Source organism: Coregonus clupeaformis, chromosome 8 (assembly GCF_020615455.1).
Source record: "Coregonus clupeaformis isolate EN_2021a chromosome 8, ASM2061545v1, whole genome shotgun sequence".
In the NCBI taxonomy this organism is placed as follows: domain Eukaryota; kingdom Metazoa; phylum Chordata; class Actinopteri; order Salmoniformes; family Salmonidae; genus Coregonus; species Coregonus clupeaformis.
In genome coordinates, this window is record NC_059199.1 from 56,584,835 (window position 1) to 56,602,588 (window position 17,754).

General features: G+C 40.2%; 1 pseudogene; it reads left to right on the forward strand.

Annotated features, from left to right (window-relative positions):
- The first annotated feature begins 300 nt into the window (after positions 1 to 300).
- LOC121566587 lies at positions 301 to 7,219 on the forward strand (annotated as a pseudogene).
- Positions 7,220 to 17,754: the final 10,535 nt, after the last annotated feature.

A 17,754-nucleotide genomic window follows, 5' to 3' on the forward strand; every position in this document is an offset into this window, starting at 1 on the left:
AGAAATGTCAGGTTGGTCTTCAGCCACCATCTGTTTCTTTGGCTTATCTCCCTTCTGTGCCTCTTTCAGTTGTAGTTTGAGCAGCTGCACCTGCAGGGATTGGACATGTGTTTCCGCCCCTCCCTTGTCTTTGTTGTATTGGGTGATGTGATGATGAACATGGGAGCTAAACTGCGCCCTAGGGAGTGCCATTAATCCCACAGTTCCCCTTAGTTTGGTTCGGACGTCACTTGGGGTCCCGCTCACCACCATCTCTTTCCACATGCTGCACGTGGTGTCGGAGTGATCATATGGTTCGTCATGGACCGTTCTCCAGGTGGTTTTGGCCCTGTCCAGGTAGGCAGCTGGCTGTTCCCCAGGACCGATGGTAAAGAGGTCAGTGTTGCATGGTTTCGTTCGGTAGGATATGCCCTCCTCAGAACTTCCCACAACACAGTTCTATAGACTTCCGGTGGCGTCACACCTCCGCTCTTTTCCAGACCTGCCTCTCTTGTCAGTACCATCATGGTGGTGTGATCTGTGGCCCTGGCCAAGAGTGCCTTCATGTCTGCCAGAGCAAGCCTAAATCCAGATGTAAGGGTTTGAAGTTGCAACAGCCAAGCAGACGCTCCACCATGGAGGCTGGGCATCTGATCCATCAGGGCGGTCAGGTCAGTCATCTTCCAGGGTTGGTATTCTTCATGTTGTCGGTCTGCTGTTGGTCTAAGTGGCATTTGGGAGTTCAATCCCCTTTCCCTAAGTCTGGCAGATTTTCTGATGGGTTCATGCAAGTCAACAACTTCCCCCACCATCACCCCTTTCAAGGCCCAGGTCTTCCCCTTCTCTGCTTCTTCTATTATGGTTGTGTTATGTGACGCCTGTCCCTGACACGCATCCCACTCATCCTCATAGGTTTTTTCTTCCTTCCTTTGTTCTCCTTCATCATCCTCACTTGGTTGGTCCCCGATTGAGACCCCCCGTGAGCTTCTTAATGAGCCAGACCCTATCGACCCCCAAAGCTCATTGTCCCCTGCACCCCCTTCTGTCATGGATTGGGTACTTCCCCTTTCTCTTTCGACAAACCATTCTGAGAGTCTGGGTTTAGGCTGATTGGGTGCAGTTGCTTGTCTTAGGCCAGATGCTCCCCCTTTCCTGTATAGATCTGACGGTTGGTTTTGAGTCATCATTACCAGGGACTCTGGGTTGGAACCCCCACTTGTGGGACTGGGTCTGGGTTGGGTTCCGCCGGCCGGGTGTGGCTCCTCTCGTCCTTGTGGCTCGCTGTTGGCTCGGACTTCCACACAGTGAAGTACTCCTTGCCCTACGCTTAGTGCCATGTTCCCCCTCTAGGTGTCCTCCTTGCACCACGAACACAGGCGCTTGTACCACTGCAGGACTTAGGAATGGGTTATAAGGGTTAGTTGGAGGAGTGGGTGTGTATGCGGGTGGTGTGCTCTTCGCTTCCTGTGGCAGGGTCGGATACAGTGGTGCTGAGGGCGCTGGTATGTCACTCATGGACTGTGTCCCCACTATTGGTGTTGTCTCAGTTGTGGGTTCAATCACCACACCCATCATGTCTGGTTTCTTGTATGGGTGTGCTCGTCGTGTTTCCTCAATTGCCCACGTACCTATCCTTAGCTCAGCCTCTGCTCTCTCTCTGTGTTTAGTCCCTTCCTTCTTGAATAAGTGAGACTTATTCCTTTCCACTTCACTTTCTGTTCCTTCCCTCACTGCCTCCCCTAGCTCTTTCTCCATAGAGGTGAGTTGCCCTTTAGACGGGGCACCCCCGCTAAAGTAACCTGCCTGTGTCCATTTGAGTTTCACTCCCTCCCACACTTTCTTCACTGTCTTATACTGTTCTTTCCCTCCCGCTCTATCCTGTATTTTTTGATCTAGATATTCATTAAACTTGAGTTTTGGGACGGTAGTGGTTGCCATGGTTATACAGTTGTTGTTTTTAGACTATCTTGGTGCACTTAGCCCGTCACTGGCCGAAACCAGCAATGTATTCTTGGCGCTGACTCAGACTTATCTCTGATGTCCCACCCTCGTACACAAAGAATTTTTCAATAATTTATTATTAGGAATTATTTTGCAAAAGGTACTATTGTTTTTCAATTATTCGAATTATTATATATTTTCCCAAAAGGTATCAGAATCGCCCTTTTGGAACAATATATTAACAAACTCGAGCGCTTCCAAAATAATTATCAATTTAATTTTAGGAATTATTTAGCAAAAGTTATTATTGTTTTTCAGTTATTCGAGCTATTATATATTTTCCCAAAAGGTATCAGAATCGCCCTTTTGGAAGAATACATTAACAAACCCGAGCGCTCCCAAAACAATCATCAATTTAATCCCAGGAATTATTTTGCAAAAATCATTGTTGTCTTTCAGGTACTCGAGCTATTATATATTTTCCCAAAAGGTATCAGAATCGCCCTTTTGGAACAATATATTAACAAACTCGAGCGCTTCCAAAATAATTATCAATTTAATTCTAGGAATTATTTGGCAAAAGTTATTATTGTTTTTCAGGTATTCGAGTTATTATATATTTTCCCAAAAGGTATCAGAATCGCCCTTTTGGAAGAATACATTAACAAACTCGAGCGCTTCCAAAATAATTATCAATTTAATTTTAGGAATTATTTTGCAAAAGTTATTATTGTTTTTCAGGTATTCGAGTTATTATATATTTTCCCAAAAGGTATCAGAATCGCCCTTTTGGAAGAATATATTAACAAACTCGAGCGCTTCCAAAATAATTATCAATTTAATTTTAGGAATTATTTTGCAAAAGTTATTATTGTTTTTCCAGGTATTCGAGTTATTATATATTTTCCCAAAAGGTATCAGAATCGCCCTTTTGGAAGAATATATTAGCAAACTCGAGCGCTCCTAAAATAATTATCAATTTAATTTTAGGAACTAAGGAAATACCAACTCCACAAGAGGGAAAAAGTTCAAGTCAGCTTTTAGCGCAGCGGCTACATAACAGGCAAAATAGGACTCGGTGGTCCTCTTAAAAGTTATCAACTAGTTAGTCTCATGAAACGGCCAATCTTACACAACATTCAGGTTATCATTTCAACAATTACATTTTTCATTACATATCAGCATCAACACACGAATTCAGTTTAAGTTCCTCACAGTACATATAGTTGAGTGCCACGTCAACCAATTGCCCGACTATCTGAACTTGTATTTTTATTTTTATTTTTTTGATTCTCCTCAAGGAGACTCCCAGTCGTTTAAACCATTCAACTGGCGTCTAGTCGGGAGAACCTTTTCTGGACTTGGATTCTCACGGAATTAACTCAACCCGACTATCTGAATCTTTTTATCAAGTCACCAGATCCTTCTCTTGTGGATCAAATAAAAGGGGTCCATCGCTTGTGGACCAAAACCTCTGTAATAGGCTCCTCACTAGAAAGCCGCATTTCAACAGAAAATAAAACCACTGTAACTAGACTTCTTCTCTTAGAGTCACATTTCAACAGTAAAAACCTAAGATTTCAGATATCAACAGCAAAAAATAAAAGGGTCCGTCTCTCGTGAACCACAACCTCTGTAACTAGACTCCTCCCCTAGAGAGTCACATTTCAACAGTAAAAACCCTAAAGAATTCAGATATCTTTACATATGTGCCTTTTGAGTCATAATAGATATGTTATAAATTTATCAGTAATCCATACTCACGCCCAGTACTACTGATCATAATTTGGGTTTATCCTACAATACAATATGCAGATTTTGTTTTAACAGGTTCTGCTTACCTTTGTATTGACGGCCGTCTAGATCAGTTTCCTGAGGCGAGCTGGATTCCCGGCTGCTCCTGCGGACAGGTCACCCGTCCTTTCAGATCCGTCTCTTACTTGTCTCCTGTCTCTATCAACTTTTATGGACCGAATTCAGAGTTAGAAAACCATCCTCTGCTACCAAGTTTGTTGATGATCACAAGTTTACTGGAGAACGGAGACCAAGTAGAGACTTTCGGACAAGGTGGATAATTGTATAATATGAGGCAGTTTATTCAGAGGTAAAGATATCTGTAAATAGCGTGCACGGACCCGTTCACAACCTCGTAGGGAGATATCTGAGAGAGCGAGCCCCTAAACATTGTGTGCTGACATTTTATACAATAAAATAAAGTAGGTTGATTCTAGTAGTTCTGATCTTCTGATTGGTCCTGATGAGTTGGTCGAGGTCACTTCCATTGCATTGGCTCTGAGTCGGGTTCTCTGTCTTCAGATGTTCAGCCTAAGAGAAGGGGGTTTTTTGTGTGTGTGCTTAACAATGATGATGTGTGTGTGTGTGTGTGTGCGTGTGTGTATGTGTGTGTGTGTGTGTGTGTGTGTGTTATGTGTGTGTATGTGTGTGTGTGTGTATGTGTGTATGTTTAACAATGATGATGTGTGTGTGTGTGTGTGTGTGTATGTGTGTGTGTGTGTGGGGGTGTGTGTGTGTATGTCCTCAGAGCAATAACTCGTGAGTTGGGAGAACTGAGAGACCTATGGCGTGGGTGTTGTCCATAGCCACCTGCTGATAAGGCCGACAAGATAGAAGTCTTTGTGCATTGTATTAAATCCAAAGGCCCAACACAAGATGGGTCATGCACAAGATTTTAGTCAGACCAAGCTATAACATAATATATTTACTACGACACAAGATATGTGTTTTATTGCGTTTTATAGTTTATGTAGTCAACCTTATGTGCGTTATCCCACTTAATTGATTACCGTTACTCGCTAATGTGCACTTACAGGCTAGCCATAAGGCAAGATGATATAGCTACTTTGTTTAGCCTTATGAAAACCCCGCATAGCATTATCAACTTTTTGTAAAACACAAATGCTCCTTGATAATGTTGTTTGCTGGTATGTTTGAAATTTAACACTGTAGCTAAAGGACTAACGCTGTTTAACAAAAATATGAAACACACAGGAAACAGGATATTCATTGTTTTCTTAATAGTTTGACGATTCATAGGACTAATAAACAAGTTCTGAAAATAATTAATTTTACTTAAATTGTGTTCATTGATTAATACATAGGTTAATACTTCAATAGGCAATGTAAAAGGCCTATAAGGGCTACATATGTAACCAAAACTACCATTTAGACATCATGATGCAGGGCTATAGTATGACTTCTCTCTGCTATGATATTTCATTGAATAAATGATTTTGACTAGTTGGCCCTTACAGACATGATAGACCTAAGTAGTTGACACAGTGATTTCCTAGTGGCAATATGTAACTTTCTGGGCAAAGTGACCAAATTCACATAGAACTCTATCATTCTAATTGAAAGCAAGTCTAGGAGGCGGTTGATATCAATCAATCAATTACATTTTATGTATAAAGCCCATTTTACATCAGCAGATGTCCCAAAGTGCTATACAGAAACCCAGCCTAAAACCCCAAACAGCAAGCAATGCAGATGTAGAAGCACGGTGGCTAGGAAAAACTCCATAGAAAGGCAGAAACCTAGGAAGAAACCTAGAGAGGAACCAGGCTCTGAGGGGTGGCCAGTCCCCTTCTGGCTGTGCCAGGTGGAGATTATAACAGTACATGGCCATTAAGGACAGATTTTCTCCAAGATGTTCAAACGATCATAGATGACCAACAGGGTCAAATAATAATCACAGTGGTTGTAGAGGTTGCAACAGGTCAGTACATCAGGAGTAAATGTCACTTGGCTTTTCATAGCCGGGCATTTAGAGGTTGAAATAGCAGGTGCACTAGAGAGAGAGAGTTGAAAACAGCAGGTCTAGGACAAGGTAGCACGTCCGGTGAACAGGTCAGGGTTCCATAGCCGCAGGCAGAAGAGTGGAAACTGGAGCAGCAGCCCGACCAGGTGGACTGGGGACAGCAAGGCGTCATCAGGCCAGGTAGTCCTGAGGCATGGTCCTAAGGCTCAGGTCCTCCGGGATGGGAGGGAGAGATATGTTCTGTGTGCTCTATTTCAATGCATACCGTTTTTGCGTCTTTTACTTTTGGTTTAGTACACCAGATCAAACAACTGAAAATACAATACTTTTGATTATGGATAATATATTTCACAGCGGTTTAGATGGTACAATGATTTACTATACTAGCTTATTTTGTCACAAACTGAAATTAGGTTAACTGTTAGAGTTTTAGCAACCAGGAAATGACAGAGCTATTTCTGCGTAGTGCAACTTGAATGTTTTACGGCAGATTACATGGAGAGAAGGCAAATTGAGACAAATTATCTAAATGTTTTATTTTTTCCCCTACAGAGATCTACTCGCTGAATTACATCTACACTACCCTCTCAAAGCCAGTTTAATTACCTGGTATCTATGAGTTCACTGCCATGGACAGATCGACTACTATGACAGTGTGGCAAAGAAGAAAATTCCCAAACAGGACTGGATGAGAGAGAAGCTGCCAGCAGACTACTGGGAAAAAGGCACCCAGTCACGCAAGAGCAATGAACAGTGGTTCAAAGTCAATGTCAACATCCTGATGGACCGCATGAGGCACAACAACACTGGTGAGAAACTACGCCTGCATTTTGTCCTACGCTCAACATTTATATTTTTCTTAAATTGTGGGTTATTAGGTATCTATCTACCTTCTTTTTCATTATTTTTCATTTGTTTCAGATGTCCATATCCTTCAGTGGAAGCATGGCTGTGAGATTGACATACAGCCAGATGGCACATTGAAATTAAAAAAGGGCACTGACCAATACAGCTGCGATGGTGACGACTTCCTGGCCTTTGATGATACCACTATGCAGTGGGTGGCCCCAGTCGATCAAGCTCTGCCGACCGACTAAGAGGAAGTGGGACGAGGTGCAGATCCTCAACCAGTACACCAAGGGCTACCTGGAGAAGGAGTGTGTGGACTGGCTGTCCAAATTCATGGCATATGGGGACAAAGAATTCAGTAGCGCTGACTGTGAGTACTTATGAATGTTAATCTTCTTAAATAGTGTAGCCTAACAATTGGTTAACAGAAAAGGACCTGTGAGATTAGAAATGAAATATTAATGTTCTCTGTTTATTCCCTCTTTAGCCCTTCCAAAGATCTATGTGTTTGCTAAAAAGGCCAAAACTGCAGGAAATGTCCGCCTGACCTGCATGGCGACAGGTTTCTATCCCAAAGATGTGATAATTAATATTAAGAAGAATGGTGTCCAATTGAACAAAGACGATGGAGTACAGTCTACCCCAATAATGATGATAATAGTGTGCAGATAGATCCCAGAGGCAGACAAGGAAACGTATGTATGCTATGTCAGCCATACAACGTTGAAGGAGCCAATTATGGAAATATGGAGTAAGGTTGACCTAGTATTTAACATACTTTATATATTTTCAACAAACCAGTTATTAGCTTTGTTATCGATTATGGTGAAATCAATTAGTAAAATGTTATTGAGTCTGTTATAAGGTCACGAATGTAGATTATTTCAATGTGACTCAACTGTTTTTTCAAGCTCAATGTATAGGATTTTATGGTTAGTTGCTACATCCATTTTTTGACTTATAAATTAATAATAGATACCCATTGCATCTTGAAGAATATAACTTATAAATTCCTCATGAGCTTAGTTCAACTGTCGTACTCCATCAGAACACAAAATACAAGCTTGTTTTACTCCAATGTTTTGTAAACATTATAAATGTACACAAACACTGTATAGCCTCAAAACATGGTTAAAACTATCATTTGTATATCATGGATGGTCAGTCCTTGCATCCATAGCTCTGTCTATGAACTTGAGAGTGGTTACATTTCTCCAAGCCCACCCCACAGCTTTTTACCAAAATACAGGTGGGGTGACCACTTTGTTATTGTTTCTACAGACAGACAAACCTCTACCTACCTTGAGCATCACACTCCCCCTTCACTACCTCAACTACCTCCCATTCCATTACAATAAAATCCTTCAAACTACTATGTTGAAGTTGTGTTCTGTACCTAGTGAATGTTTAATATGTCCTATTGTTTTCCATACAGATGGAAAATGCGGTGATTGAAGTGTCAGAGATAGTATGGTGGTTTTTGTTGTGGTGGTCCCCCTGTTAACCTTGGTTGCCTTACTGGTGGTTTGTTGGAAGAAAGACAAAATATGTACGTTTCTCACATTGTGAATGAATTTCATAAAGTATGTTATTTTTCGTATTGTTATTGTTCTGTGAGATAAACTGAAGTGATTATGGTCATTTCTGAAGAGAGTTGGCATGTTGCAACCTATTTTCACATCAGGGCATTTTTTTTATTTATTTTTTTGTGTATTTATTTTTTTGGGGGGAATGGATCAGCTTAATATTGCAGATAGATTGTATCTTCTATCAATGTAATTGTCTGCATCACTTCCAATCCCCCATGTTTTTTTTTTTTTTTTTTTTAAATATATATACTCCCCTTTATTACTTTTCAACCCCACCATCCTTTCCCTACTTGGAGTAAATTAGTGAACAACAATGCCCAGGCCTCTACTTCCGGTCTATACTTACTATCTACACCTTATGGACAGAGTTAATTTTACAATAAATCTATTATATATATATACAGTGGGGAAAAAAAGTATTTAGTCGGCCACCAATTGTGCAAGTTCTCCCACTTAAAAAGATGAGAGAGGCCTGTAATTTTCATCATAGGTACACGTCAACTATGACAGACAAATTGAGAAAAAAAATTCCAGAAAATCCCATTGTAGGATTTTTAATGAATTTATTTGCAAATTATGGTGGAAAATAAGTATTTGGTCACCTACAAACAAGCAAGATTTCTGGCTCTCACAGACCTGTAACTTCTTCTTTAAGAGGCTCCTCTGTCCTCCACTCGTTACCTGTATTAATGGCACCTGTTTGAACTTTTTATCAGTATAAAAGACACCTGTCCACAACCTCAAACAGTCACACTCCAAACTCCACAATGGCCAAAACCAAAGAGCTGTCAAAGGACACCAAAAACAAAATTGTAGACCTGCACCAGGCTGGGAAGACTGAATCTGCAATAGGTAAGCAGCTTGGTTTGAAGAAATCAACTGTGGGAGCAATTATTAGGAAATGGAAGACATACAAGACCACTGATAATCTCCCTCGATCTGGGGCTCCACGCAAGATCTCACCCCGTGGGGTCGAAATGATCACAAGAACGGTGAGCAAAAATCCCAGAACCACACGGGGGGACCTAGTGAATGACCTGCAGAGAGCTGGGACCAAAGTAACAAAGCCTACCATCAGTAACACACTACGCCGCCAGGGACTCAAATCCTGCAGTGCGAGACGTGTCCCCCTGCTTAAGCCAGTACATGTCCAGGCCCGTCTGAAGTGCATTTGGATGATCCAGAAGATGATTGGGAGAATGTCATACGGTCAGATGAAACCAAAATATAACTTTTTGGTAAAAACTCAACTCGTCATGTTTGGAGGACAAAGAATGCTGAGTTGCATCCAAAGAACACCATACCTACTGTGAAGCATGGGGTTGGAAACATCATGCTTTGGGGCTGTTTTTCTGCAAAGGGACCAGGACGACTAATCCGTGTAAAGGAAAGAATGAATGGGGCCATGTATCGTGAGATTTTGAGTGAAATCCTCTTTCCATCAGCAAGGGCATTGAAGATGAAACGTGGCTGGGTCTTTCAGCATGACAATGATCCCAAACACACCGCCCGGGCAACGAAGGAGTGGCTTCGTAAGAAGCATTTCAAGGTCCTGGAGTGGCCTAGCCAGTCTCCAGATCTCAACCCCATAGAAAATCTTTGGAGGGAGTTGAAAGTCTGTGTTGCCCAGCGACAGCCCCAAAACATCACTGCTCTAGAGGAGATCTGCATGGAGGAATGGGCCAAAATACCAGCAACAGTGTGTGAAAACCTTGTGAAGACTTACAGAAAACGTTTGACCTGTGTCATTGCCAACAAAGGGTATATAACAAAGTATTGAGAAACTTTTGTTATTGACCAAATACTTATTTTCCACCATCATATGCCAATAAATTCATAAAAAATCCTATAATGTGATTTTCTGGATTTTTTTTTCTCATTTTGTCTGTCATAGTTGACGTGTACCTATGATGAAAATTACAGGCCTCTCTCATCTTTTTAAGTGGGAGAACTTGCACAATTGGTGGCTGACTAAATACTTTTTTTCCCCACTGTATATATATATATTTTTTTAAATATTATTATTTTTTGCTCCTGAACTTCTACTCTCAACCTCTCCGATCATTTTCATGATGTCCATCCGGTTTGCTTCTATATGCCATATCTTTCTAACTGTGCTCTTTCCCAAAAGCTCCCAACATACAACCTATATACTTATTATGGACACAGTATGCTTACATTATTAGCTATCTTTGTTATTATTTGTTGTTATTTGTTATTAGTCCCATCCTTCAACTCTATTCAATACCTCCCATCTATCTCTTAACACCATCCATATAGGATTTCTATTTGCCATATATATTTCAACCGTACTGTGATGTTTTACAAAAGTTCTGAACCTTTCTATTCTCATTGCTTCTACAGATTGTGAATTAAAAATAAACATTTTTGCTAAAAGTATTAATATATTATTGATTGATTGACTATGACTTTTCAGATCACCCAGTAATGCTATCTGCAAGGTTAGTTCCAGGTAAATATTGCAATCCTTTAGCCATTCCTGGACCTGTGTCCAAAAACAAGCTACAAATGGACAGAACCAAAACAAATGATCTAATGATTCTGTCTCTTCACAGCAAAATCTGCAGAGCTGGGAAGATTGTATCCCCCATATAAATAACATTCTATTGGTAGCAAGAATTTTGTATAATAATTTAAATTGAAAGATTCAAATTTTTGAATACGGTGTCGTTTTGCGTGTCAGTTCATAAACACTATGCCATGGGATCGGTACGTCAAAGATCTCTTCCCAACTATTTTGCAATCTATATGGGATGGCTGTCAATCCTTTGGTCCTTAAGTGAAACTGATATACTTTTTTATTTATCACAGTTTTCCTTAACCAATTATGTTCTTTAATGCAAGGCCGATAGACAAGTTCCTTACTTTCTCCCCCTTCGACTTTCCACTTCCACTTTTGCGGTAAGGCTGCAATTATTTGGTTGTAATTTTGGGTAGAGCAGACATTTCCATATGTTTTTGTTAGCTGCATGTGCGACATAACTCCACCAGTCCTACCGATGATATCATTTACGAAGATTATACCTTTTTTAAACATTCTGTCAAAAAATAAAGGTTTTTTGTCAATTAGTATATTTGAATTCAACCACAATATTTGTTGCATTATTTGTTCTGTCGTTTCTGGAGGATTAAATTGAAATTGCAACCAACTTTCTATGGCTTGTTTTAGAAATAGTGACATTTGGGAGATTATTTCCTTTTCAAATAACTGAAAGTGAGAGGTTGTAATCTGAATAAAGGGAAAAAGGCCTTTCTTGAACATTGGGTGAAACAATCTTACTAATTTGCTCGAGAACCAGTTCGGATTTAAGTATAACTTTTGTATGACTGAAGCTTTTAGTGATAGGTCTAATGCTTTAATATTTAATAATTTCTGTCCTCCGAATTCATATTCATTATATAAATATGCTCTTTTAATTTTGTCTGGCTTGCCGTTCCAAATAAAAGTGAATATTTTTTTCTCATTTTATTGGTAAACTACATGGTAATGTAAAAAATGTATTTTTTAGTGATCCAATACGTATTATAGTACATTTGTCATAATTTGGTTGTAATCCAGAGAGGTTAGAAAATGTATCTAGATCCTCTATGAGGCTGTGGAGGGATTCTAGTTGTGGATTTAAAAGAAAACATGAATCATCAGCGTACAATGACACCTTTGTTTTTAAGCCCTGTATTTCTAATCCTCTGATATTATTATTGGATCTGATTTTAATAGCTAACATCTCGATGGCCACAATAAATAGATATGCCGATAGTGGACAACCTTGTTTCACTCCTCTTGACAGTTTAAAACTTTCTGAGAAATAGCCATTATTTACTATTTTACACCTAGGGTTACTATACATGATTTTGACCCATTTTATAAGAGATCCAGGCATTTATATATAAACCCCAGTCGAACTTTATCAAATGCCTTTTCAAAGTCTGCTATGAATAGCAGGCCTGGTTTCCCATATTTTCCATTATGTTCTATTGTTTCCAATACTTGCCTTATATTATCTCCAATGTATCTTCCATGTAAAAAACCTGTCTGATTAGAATGAATAATATCCGACAATACCTTTTTAATTCTATGCGCTATACATTTTGCTATAACTGTAACCAGTTTCATTAAGTTCTTTTTGGTAGCATTCCTATGTTGAAGATTAAAAAAGAATTTTGTGCATTTTTCCCCATATTCCATCCAGTTTGCTTTATTTTTATAATATATTACACTTGATCTTTCTTGAATAAGTTTCTCCATTTCTTTTTGTTTTTCCTCTAATCTATTCTGAGCCTCTATGTTACAGTTTTTATTGCCATCTATCTGTTCTGTTAGACTTTCTATTTCCTTTCTTAGTATAAACTCTTTTGACCTAAATTGCTTTTGTTTTCGAGATGAGTACTGAATTGCATGGCCTCTAAAGGCACATTTAAAGGTGTCCCATACAATAAGGGGATTCGCTGTACCTATGCTATGTTGGAAAAAGTCAGTTATAAATTCCTTTGTTCTAATTATAAATAAATTATCATCCAATAGGCTTTGATTACATTTCCAATATCCTCGCCCACGTGGAAATTCAGTAAGAGTAATGTATATGCCTATTATATGATGGTCCGACCGCATTCTGTCCCCTATCAACACTTTTTTTACTTTTGGTGCCAACGAGAATGAGATAAGAAAGAAGTCAAGACGACTAGCTTGATTCAGTCTCCGCCATGTATATCTCACTAGATCAGTATATTTAAGCCTCCATATATCTACTAGTTCTAATGTATCCATGACATTCACAATTTCCTTAAGAGCATGTGGGCGATTGTTTGTGGTGTGATTTCCTTTACGGTCCATTGAGCTATTTAAAACAGTATTATAATCCCCCACCATAATAATATTGTCTTGAGTTGCTTGCAGGCTTGATAATTTATTATATTGTCAAAGAATTGTGGATCATCATTATTTGGTCCGTAAAGGTTAATGAGCCATATCCGTTTATGGTCCAATAACATATTTAAAATAATCCATCTACCTTGTGTATCTATTTGTACAATTTGCACATTCGGATCGAAATTACTATTAATTAATATCATCACCCCTTTTGAATTTCTTTGCCCATGGGAGAATTATATTTCCCCCCCCCCATTCTTTTTTCCATTCTATTTCATCTCGAATTATTGAATGAGTTTCCTGTATACAATAGATATTATATTCCTTCTCTTTGAACCATGTAAATATTGTTCTTCTTTTGTTATTATCAGCTAAGCCATTACAATTATAACTGGCTATACTTATTTCACCATACACCATACTGAGATACAAGTTTCAAGTCTATTTATCATTATATATGTTTGTAAAAAATAGCGTAATGATTGAGTGTCCATATACAGTGGGGGAAAAAAGTATTTAGTCAGCCACCAATTGTGCAAGTTCTCCCACTTAAAAAGAGGAGAGAGGCCTGTAATTTTCATCATAGGTACACGTCAACTATGACAGACAAAATGAGAATTTTTTTTCCAGAAAATCACATTGTAGGATTTTTAATGAATTTATTTGCAAATTATGGTGGAAAATAAGTATTTGGTCAATAACAAAAGTTTCTCAATAATTTGTTATATACCCTTTGTTGGCAATGACACAGGTCAAACGTTTTCTGTAAGTCTTCACAAGGTTTTCACACACTGTTGCTGGTATTTTGGCCCATTCCTCCATGCAGATCTCCTCTAGAGCAGTGATATTTTGGGGCTGTCGCTGGGCAACACGGACTTTCAACTCCCTCCAAAGATTTTCTATGGGGTTGAGATCTGGAGACTGGCTAGGCCACTCCAGGACCTTGAAATGCTTCTTACGACGCCACTCCTTCGTTGCCCGGGCGGTGTGTTTGGGATCATTGTCATGCTGAAAGACCCAGCCACGTTTCATCTTCAATGCCCTTGCTGATGGAAGGAGGTTTTCACTCAAAATCTCACGATACATGGCCCCATTCATTCTTTCCTTTACACGGATCAGTCGTCCTGGTCCCTTTGCAGAAAAACAGCCCCAAAATGCTTCACAGTAGGTATGGTGTTCTTTGGATGCAACTCAGCATTCTTTGTCCTCCAAACACGACGAGTTGAATTTTTACCAAAAAGTTCTATTTTGGTTTCATCTGACCATATGACATTCTCCCAATCCTCTTCTGGATCATCCAAATGCAGGGGGACACATCTGGCACTGCAGGATTTGAGTCCCTGGTGGCGTAGTGTGTTACTGATGGTAGGCTTTGTTACTTTGGTCCCAGCTCTCTGCAGGTCATTCACTAGGTCCCCCCGTGTGGTTCTGGGATCTTTGCTCACCGTTCTTGTGATCATTTTGACCCCACGGGGTGAGATCTTGTGTGGAGCCCCAGATCGAGGGAGATTATCAGTGGTCTTGTATGTCTTCCATTTCCTAATAATTGCTCCCACAGTTGATTTCTTCAAACCAAGCTGCTTACCTCTTGCAGATTCAGTCTTCCCAGCCTGGTGCAGGTCTACAATTTTGTTTCTGGTGTCCTTTGACAGCTCTTTGGTCTTGGCCATAGTGGAGTTTGGAGTGTGACTGTTTGAGGTTGTGGACAGGTGTCTTTTATACTGATAACAAGTTCAAACAGGTGCCATTAATACAGGTAACGAGTGGAGGACAGAGGAGCCTCTTAAAGAAGAAGTTACAGGTCTGTGAGAGCCAGAAATCTTGCTTGTTTGTAGGTGACCAAATACTTATTTTCCACCATAATTTGCAAATAAATTCATAAAAAATCCTACAATGTGATTTTCTGGAACATTTTTTCTCAATTTGTCTGTCATAGTTGACATGTACCTATGATGAACATTACAGGCCTCTCTCATCTTTTTAAGTGGGAGAACTTGCACAATTGGTGGCTGACTAAATACTTTTTTTCCCCACTGTAGCTGTACTGTGATATTTGCATTGCTATGGAGTAACCCTTCAATTGTTCTCCACTAATTCCCCCGCTAAAGCCCCTCCCCATCCCAAGTTGAGCCGTCATCCCAGTGATCAGCATCCCACCCACGTCCCTCCGTATCCCTAAGGCCCCGAGAGGCCAGGATCCATCCATCGAAAACAGCACACAGTGCCACCCACAAAACAGAAGCAGATTAACCGCCAAAAGCATTTCCAATGCTTTCACCTCTCTCTATATATATCTATATAACTATTTTTTTAAAATTATGCATATCCTATTTTCCATCATTATCAATTCATATGCGTAATAATGTCGGCAGTTCACGCGTAGGATTCTAACATATAACCCGGATTGCCATTGTATTACATTTAATTCATTGACAAGCAATTATTATCCTAGCAAATAATTCCCGTGGTCCATCCCATACCCTCCCCCCCCCCCCACATCAGGGCATTAGTAAATCTGAAGTCAGGAGGTCAAACGAAGTGAAATATCGTATATTTAATTTTCCACTGTTTTTGTCCACTCGCATAATTGTCTTTAACACCTTGCTCCATTGTTTTAGGTGCTGGTAATACAGGAGCTTTACCACCTCCTGGGATCCAGTCCTGTTACTTTCAGGCAATGGGAATGGAGTGACCATTTCGAACATGACCAACACAGCAAGTAAGACATAATTTCAGAACTTGTAGAGGACATATTAGGTTTTACTGTTATAACAGTTGCTATAAGCAGAAAATGTTCCATTTATTTATTTTCCGAGAAAATTATAACTACAAATAAGAATGATTGGCTTATAACATTGATTCCTGACATTTAAGCGAACACGGCTTCATGGTGTTTTCCAAAGGCGAGTTAAGGAACAATACAACAAGGCCTGTCATGTTTGCTTTTAATTGCAAAGTTTACTTTTATCACCTTTATCACAAATCATGTGGTACACTCTTAGAAAAAAGGGTTCCAAAACTGCCCCCTTAGGATAACCCTTTTTGGTTCCAGGTAGAACCGATTTTGGTTCTATGTAGAACCCTCTGTGGAAAGGTTTCTACATGGAACCCAATTAGGTTCTACCTGGAACCAAAAAGTGTTCTTCGAAGGGTTATCCTATAGGGACAAGAAGCTTTACCACCTCCTGGGATCCAGTCCCATCTAAATGGTACTGTTGATGCAATATCATTCATTTTACCGCTAGAAGTCTGACATGTATAGCAGTAGCACAGCAATACCAATGATCTGGTTGGGATGTGTCTAATGATGGGCCAACTCATGATTGTCATTTGGTTGATTTAATAACGTCTTGTGAGGAATACATTAATTACAGCCTCTCCAATCCATGTTTTTACACCTCAAATAATGTTCCCATACTGATGAATAGTTTGGTCCCATAATGTCTACTTGTTGTTCTGGACAGTACCGATCAGTAAATAGCACAACATCAATGAATCAGACTTAACCATGTACTTGCAAAGTTATTCTGTTCACATGACTGTTACTTTCAGGAATGGAAATGGAGTGACCAATTTGAACATGACCAACACACCAAGTAAGAAATAATTTCAGGACTTGTAGAGGACATATTATGTTTTACTGTTATAACAGTTGCTATAAGCAGAAAAGTTTAAATTTCCCCAAAAATGTATGATTTTCACTCTTAGAAAAAAGGGTTCCGAAAGGGTTCTTCGACTGTCCCCATAGGAGAACCCTTTTTAGGGTTCCAGGTAAAACCCTTTTTGGTTCGAGGTAGAACCCTTTAAAGTTCCATGTAGAGCCCTCATAGGAGAACCCCTTTTGGTTCCAGCTCCGAGACAGGATTGTGTCGAGGTACAGATCTGGGGAAGGGTACCAAAACATTTCTGCAGCATTGAAGGTCCCCAAGAGCATAGTGGCCTCCATCATTCTTAAATGGAAGAAGTTTGGAACCACCAAGACTCTTCCTGGAGCTGGCCGCCCGGCCAAACTGAGCAATCGGGGGAGAAGGGCCTTGGTCAGGGAGGTGACCAAGAACCTGATGGTCACTCTGAAAGAGCTCCAGAGTTCCTCTATGGAGATGGGAGAACCTTCCAGAAGTACGACCATCTCTGCAGCACTCCATCAATCAGGCCTTTATGGTAGAGTGGACATACGAAAGCCAATCCTCAGTAAAGGGCACACGACAGCTCGCTTGGAGTTTGCCAAAAGGCACCTAAAGGACTCTCAGACCATGAGAAACAAGATTCTCTGGTCTGATGAAACCAAGACGGAACTCTTTGGCCTGAATGCCAAGCGTCACGTCTGTCGGAAACCTGGCACGTGCATCATGCTCTGGGGATATTTTTCAGTGGCAGGGACTGGGAGACTAGTCAGGATTGAGGGAAAGATGAACGGTGCAAAGTACAGAGAGATCCTTGATGAAAACCTGCTCCAGAGCGCTCAGGACCTCAGACTGGGGCGAAGGTTCACCTTCAAACAGGACAATGACCCTAAGCACACAGCCAAGAGCAGGAGTGGCTTCGGGACAAGTCTCTGAATGTCCTTGAGTGGCCCAGCCAGTGCCGGACTTAAACCTGACTTAACCATCTCTGGAGAGACCTGAAAATAGCTGTGCAGCGGCGCTCCCCATCCAACCTGACAGAGTTTGAGAGGATCTGCAGAGAAGAATGGGAGAAACTCCCCAACTACAGGTGTGCCAAGCTTGTAG